At 46.4% G+C, this 6,823-nt stretch overlaps 1 long non-coding RNA gene across 2 annotated transcripts; it reads left to right on the top strand.

The window, feature by feature from the left end:
* Positions 1–224: 224 nt before the first annotated feature.
* On the top strand, positions 225–5,995 carry LOC147039581 (uncharacterized). 2 transcript variants are annotated; one of them, XR_015063465.1, is made up of 8 exons: positions 225–291; positions 362–405; positions 756–811; positions 1,168–1,261; positions 1,342–1,703; positions 3,534–4,554; positions 4,633–5,576; positions 5,642–5,995. It is a non-coding gene; the product is annotated as an uncharacterized LOC147039581 (long non-coding RNA). The 2 variants fall into 2 exon arrangements; XR_015063464.1 differs by having other exon boundaries at positions 1,342–4,554.
* Positions 5,996–6,823: the final 828 nt, after the last annotated feature.

Genomic DNA, 6,823 nt, shown 5'->3' with positions numbered 1-6,823 from the left:
CAGCAGATGGCGACAGCGTTGCGGCTGAAGACGATGTCGTGTTCTGCAATGAGCGCAAGTTTGTACATTGACTTTGATTTCCAGGTTTATCGAAGCAGCTACCATAATAGCTCACCTGGTGGCGCTCGTGTGCATAGCGCCGTTGGACAAGCAGGAGAAGAAGGTTACCATGGATTATTGGCGGACGTGACGTCAGGCCCTTAGGTAAATTGAAGACAGGTGTGCACGGAAGGAGTTATTATTAAATACAGGTGAAGCAAGATGGCGTCTTCCCGTGTGGCCATTTCGCAGGTGGGTCTGCTCACGAACGAATGTTTGTCGTTTGCTGCCCTTTTTCACGATACCTTTTTGCTTGTTGCAGGATTTTCACACTTGAGGACCGCTCCAGCATTTGAGCAAAGCACGGTAACGTCACAGTTCACTTTGAATTGCTGCAGGTAGCACGGTGGGCTCTTTGGTTTTTGGACAGCTTTTTTTTTTCTTTTCTTTCCCGCGTGGTGGTTTTTACTGGGGCTTGAATGCAAATGTTTGTTCGACAAATTGTCCGCGTTTCTTGGTTCTGTTGAATATTGAGTGGTGCTTTATTCGACGTTTTCATGCAAACTTGAATGTACTTTTCACCAAAGATTGTTGCGAATTCTTATCAAAACTAAATATTCGTCCACTTTCGGTATTGGTTTACTCAGTTGTGACAAACTCATGCCTAAAAATCGTTTGCAAACATTTTTCACTTCCGGTTTCCGCCCTTTGTACAGCTGTGCTCCACACCGCTGATTTTGGTCTGAAAACTTGGATCGTCTTTGGACTCGAGGTAGGTTGCGTTTGGATAACATGTCGCGGCTTTTGCACTTGCGTCGTTAATATAAACTGCCTATTAGTAATTATTAAGCTATTTGTCAGATGTTAATTGGCTTTACTCTGCCATAATGGCGCAGTCCGTGCAGCATCTACAATGCTACAACTACACTGCAGATAAGAAAATGTCCGGTCTTGAGCACTTGCTTTGAACAAATTTAATTTGACCATAATGGCGTTGTTCGTGTAGTAAATGGTACGCTGTAGCGACATGCAACGCTCGATCCCCGAAACTGCCAGTTAAATTCGTGTCTGTTTTACACAAATATGTACACAATGTCATGACATTGGCTTTTTTTTTTTTTCTTTCAGCCACAAAATGACTACTGCAGCTTTCTTATATAAAAATCGAGCAGCAAGCTCTCGAGGTTTCAGTGAGGAAAGAGATAATGAGCTTAAATATGAGGTGAGTTCATCTATGGTTGTCACATTCTCATGGACATTGAAGTTACCAACACACAATTAATGGTGATGCGTGATTTGCAGGCTGGAAGAGGAGCCGAATGACATGAGGAAATGACCAATTCCACACCCAGTCAAGAATCAAGCAGCACGCAAAAGTTGACGTGTGGGGGAATCATGTGACCAGGAGGGGGCAGTGTGGAGCTCTGGGACGCGCTTTGGTTATGGGTGCAGCGCAAAGGTTGACATGTGTGGGGATCATGTGACCAGGAGGGGGCAGTGTGGAGCTCTGGGATGCCTTTTGGTTATGGGTGCATGACGAACAGGTTGCAGGAGTGGGGATCATGTGACCAGGAGGGGGCAGCGTCGAGCTCTGGGACGCACTTTGGATATGGGTACAGGAGTGGCCAGTGTTTGGGGGTCTGATGGTTGGACTTGCTTCAGAGGTACGCTGTAGTTGTGGTTGAGGTTGTGGCTTGCCTGGATCCAGAGCAGTGTTTTTGTTAGGATTGCCATTGATGGTGCACATTTGGGGGGGAAGTTATCACATGGATGGACACAAACAAAACTTTGACGTGGATCCGAATGTCCAATTTTGCAATATGACTTGTCTTTTTCTAACCTACCACTGTCATATTTGCATCCTTTGTTCTCCCCTTGGTGTAGGGCGGATGGAGCGAGCCGGTCCCTAATGAATGTCCAATTTTGACTTGTAACATTTTTTCTTTCTAACCTACCACTGTCGTATTTGTGTTCTCCCCTCAGTGTAGGGCGGCGTTGGAGCGAGCCGGGCCTGAATGTCCCATTTTGCAATATGACTTGTAACATTTTGTCTTTCTAAACTACCACTGTGGTACTTGCGTGCTTTGTTCTCCCCTAGGTGTAGGGTGGCGTTGGAGCGAGCTGGTAGCATTTTGACTTTCTAACCTACCGCTGTCGTACTTGATCTAACCCTAATCTACCGCTGTTGTACTTGCGTCCATTCTTCTCCCCTCAGTGTAGGGTGGCGTGGGAGCGAGGCGGTAACAATTGTCTTTCTAACCTAGCACTGTTGTACTTAATCTAACCCAAATCTAGCGGTCGTATTTGCGTTTTGTTCTCCCCTCGGTGTAGGGCGGCATTGGAGCGAGCCGATTCTGAATGTCCAATTTTGCAATATGACTTGTAACATTTTGTATTTTTGTAACCTACCACTGTCGTATTTGCGTTCTGTGTTCTGGCCTCTGTGTAGGGCAGTGTTGGAGCGAGCCGGTCCTGAATGTTCCATTTTGCAATATGACTTGTAACATTGTCTTTTTCTAACCTACCACTGTTGTACTTAATCTAACCCTAACCTACCACTGTCACATTTGCGTTCTTTGTTCTCCCCTCGGTGTAGGGCGGCGTTGGAGCGAACTGGTCCCGCATGTCCAATTTTGCAATATGACTTGTACCATTTTGTCTTTCTAACCCTACCACTGTTGTACTTAATCTAACCCTAACCTACTACTGTCGTACTTGGGTTCTTTGTTCTCCCCTAGGTGTAGGGCTGCGTTGGAGCGAGCGGATCCCGAATATCCAATATTGCAAGATGACTTGTAACATTTTGATTTTTTTTCTAACCTACCGCTGTTGTACTTAATCTAACCCTAACCTACTACTGACGTACTTAAGTTCTTGCTTCTCCCCTCGGTGTAGGGCTGCATTGGAGTGAGCCGGTACTGAATGTCCAAATTTGCAAAAGACTTGTAACATTTTTTCTTTCTAACCTGCCACTGTCGTACTTGCGCTCTTTGTCGGTCTAGGGCGGCGTTGGAGCGAGCTGGTCCCGAATGTCCAATTTTGCAATATGATTTGTTCCATTTTTGTCTTTTTCTAACATACCACTGTTATACATAATCTAACCCTAACCTACTGCTGTCACATTTGCATTCTTTGTTCTCCACTCAGTGTAGGGCGGCGTTGGAGCGAGCCGGCCCAGGATGTCCAATTTTGCAATATGACTTGTAACATTTTGTCTTTTTCTAACCTACCACTGTCATACTAAATCTAACCCTAACCTACCACTTTCGTACTCGTGTCCTTTTTTCTCCCCTCAGTGTTAGGCGGCGTTGGAGCGAGCACCGCGGTCCACGAGGACCCACCGGTCGAGACAAAATGACGCGAGCAGCGCACAACTCATTGCATGTTCTGCCTTTTGCAGGCTGGACGCAAAAGGGGGAGGACGCCCGAACCGGCGACAATAACCAAAAGTGGCTAGCCGCTTTGAGTTTCTGACATTGTTTGCGTTTCTGCAGATGGCGACCGGGACGTGACCATCTGATCAGAAGTGGACTGAGCGCTGTGGCGTCACTCTGAAGTATCCTGCAGCCGGCCGGGTTCTGAGGGAGACCCGCTTCCCTGGAGGCGTCAACCTGCGCAGCTTTAACGCGTGAAATTGAGTTTTTTTATTTTCTTTTAATTCACACCAGTGGTTTCCAAACGTCCGTTTGAGGGCCGCATACTGAAACAAATTTTCAAAACAAATTTTTTTCAACACAAATCAATCAAGACACTTTGCTCTTAACATTTTGTGCTACTGCTACTAAACTGTGTGGTGTTCATTTTGAAGGTCATTCATGTGGTGTCTTCATCAACCTGACCTTGACACAGCAAAAATGAGGATAAACTACAACTGTATGTCTTCGTCTGAGAGTAAAAATTTGAACAGATGATTTGACTTTTAAACCGCATATCTTAATATTTGCCGTTGATCAGTCGTCTTTTGGCGCTTGCCTAGTGGCACGTGTCCAATGTTTTTTTTGTGGCAAATAGCCCCTAGGCTGCCGTTTGGACACCAACGGTGACGTGTGTGGGGCTGCACGTGTATTGGAAAACTGCCATTTGGTGGTCTGTTAGACATGTATTTTAAGAAACAAAAGAAATGTTTAAATCTGGCAAATGAAATAAGCTGTGTTTTCTTGACCCACTAGTATTTTAGAAGCTGACAAGTCATTGATGCAAGTTAAAGTTAACCTCTAACTGATCCCATTCAGATCAAATCGTTCATTTCCATCCCAAGTTTTTGCATGACTTTAAGCTATGGTCTGGCCCAATACTGATATATCACTGATTTTCCAATAAGTTGTGCAGCCTTGATTGAGTGCAAACGCGCAAGCGACTGCGCAGCCAGACTTTTCTGCTTGTGTTTTGCGAGGTGGAAGAGAAGCGTAGACCTCAAGAACTTGGATTAGCAAGCAAAGGAAGAAATCATCCCAAGAAAAGCAGTCTCCATGTGATGGAGGAGCCTGATGCATGACTGGCCAAGGCTGGCCAGAGGTGACAAGCCAATCAAATGTACAAGGATAGTGTACACACTTCTTTTTTTAATCTCATTTCCTTATTTGTCTGTCGTAGGGCTCGCTCACATGGCGTCGGGGGGACCGGAGCAGTTCCTCAAATGAAGATGAGTACCATCTGCCGCTCACTCGTGGCCCAATATGGTGCTTTTTAGCACCCCTGACCTTGACTCAGTTTGTCAGGTTGAATAGGGGAACTAGCGTGACCCTCTAGATACAAATTGGCAAAGTGGACCCCCCCCCTCTCTCTCTCTGTCTCGCTCTCTTTCTCTGACGCGCCCGGCAGTACCTGCATGGCCTGGTGCATCCAGGGTGGAACGTGGCTATACCCTGCCCTTTGTGGAATACCAGGGTATAATGTCTGCCTGCCTGGTTCCCAGGGTCGTCGACGGTGTCGAGGACGAGGAGACTCTCCGTGACGCCCGCCGTGACGTCACGTTTTCCTTTTTTTTTTTTTTCCTCCCGGGGCCAAGCCGGCTTTCCTGGAGGGGAACTGGCGGGTTGTGCTTAAGTGCACACCGAAGCCCCTTCTCATTGCCTCTTGCTGTCTCTCCCTCCCTCTCTCCCTCTATCTCTAAGGGGTTAAACCTTTCATAAACCGGACAGCTCCAATGCGGAAGGAAGGCTGCAAGTTACCCTATTCAAACTAACCCGAGTTAAGGTCGGTGAGGTGGTAGTGGGGTTCCCACCCCAATATGTCTGCCTTTCAGGGTCCTGATGAGTGCCTGCACCGAGAGGGACTGGACTGGACGGCGAGACCAAGGGGGTTGAGTAGGGGGACTAGCGTGACCCTCTAGATACGAATTGGCATCCCCCGCCCCTCTGTCTCGCTCTTTCGCTGACGCGCCCGGCAGTACCTGCATGGCCTGGTGCATCCAGGGTGGAACGTGGGGGTGGTAGTGGGTTTTATCTCTTGCCAAACCACCACAATGTCTGCCTTTCAGGGTTGCCAGATGAGTGCCTGCACTGAGAGGGACTGGACCGGACGGTGAGACCAAGGGGGTAGGTAATGAGTATGTCGACAGACGTGAACCGCATGCGACTGAGTGGCGTCTTTCTTTTTGCAGTTGTGCGAGGATGAGTCCAAACGTCGAACATGGCCCGGAGTGGACCCAAACCTTCAGCGGACATCCGCCCGTGACAAGCGGCCTACACGGGGCGGGTGCAAATGTGGCAAGGCAGGGAGGGCAAAGTGACCAGCCAGCATCAAGGGGAGAGTATGACTTTGTTTCTTTTGCGCTGTCTTTCCCCTCCCTCCACTTTTTCACTGGGTGTGCACACTGTCTGCATGAGGCCTCTCTTTCTTCTCAGCGCTGTCATTGTGCAATATTGTTTGAAAGTGTTTTTTGATACATGGAATGAACTGTAAAGTTTGTACTGTAATTGTGTGCCTCTGTTTCTGAATTAAATTGTGAACTGACTTCAAGTCGTCCATTTTAAACATTGGCATGTAAAGTCTATCCGTGGAAATTTTGAGTTAAATGCCAACATACAAAATTGAATGATTGTGTATAAGGCAATTGTGAAATAAGTCTAAACAAATGTGTCCAAATATGTAATGTTAAGTATTCAGTGTCAGGCCTTTTTTTTTTTTTTTTTTTTTTTTTTTTTTTTTTAAGTCCACAAAGAAAAGCCTTATGCACTCTAAATTGTTGATTAAAGCAAAGTGGCCTGACACATGGATGCCATTGGGAAATGTAAAACCAGTGAGTTGCGACCAACAAACTTCATCTTAGCCGAACCCTCTTTGCAACCCTGCTGTTAAATGGTCACTGAAGTCAGAATCTTGCTCAGTATTAGTGCAATTTTTTGTATGAGTAGAAGCCTTAATTTCTATCAAGTCTTCCCCCCCCCCCCCCCCCCTTGCTGTTGAACAGTCATGCATCATGTGGGTGTGTTTATGAAAGTCCACTTTGGTGTGTTTTGTTCCTCTGGGTGCTTTTGTAAATTAAGTCAACTTTGGTGTGTTTTGCGTCAGTCGTCATTCACCATGTGGCACAGTTGATACTGTATCTCTTAAATATGGACTGTATTGCATGTTTTGTTACAGATCTTGATGTCTTCGGTTGCTGTCTGACTACAAAGGCCTGTTGCTGTACAGTTGAGTGATGCCAAAGAAGTTTGAATTTATGAACATAACATACAACTTCCAGAACCATGGCCTTCAATTCAAAGCACTTGTTATGGTCGCATGTTACTTAACACCGCCGACTGAGTACTAGAACTGTGTGAGACCAGTCAGTTCAGAG

Source organism: Syngnathus leptorhynchus, chromosome 22 (genome assembly GCF_054491065.1).
Source record: "Syngnathus leptorhynchus isolate UIUO chromosome 22, UIUO_Slep, whole genome shotgun sequence".
Lineage (NCBI taxonomy): Eukaryota > Metazoa > Chordata > Actinopteri > Syngnathiformes > Syngnathidae > Syngnathus > Syngnathus leptorhynchus.
Note: the sequence above shows the minus strand (reverse complement) of the source record. Positions and strands in the feature narration are given on the sequence as shown.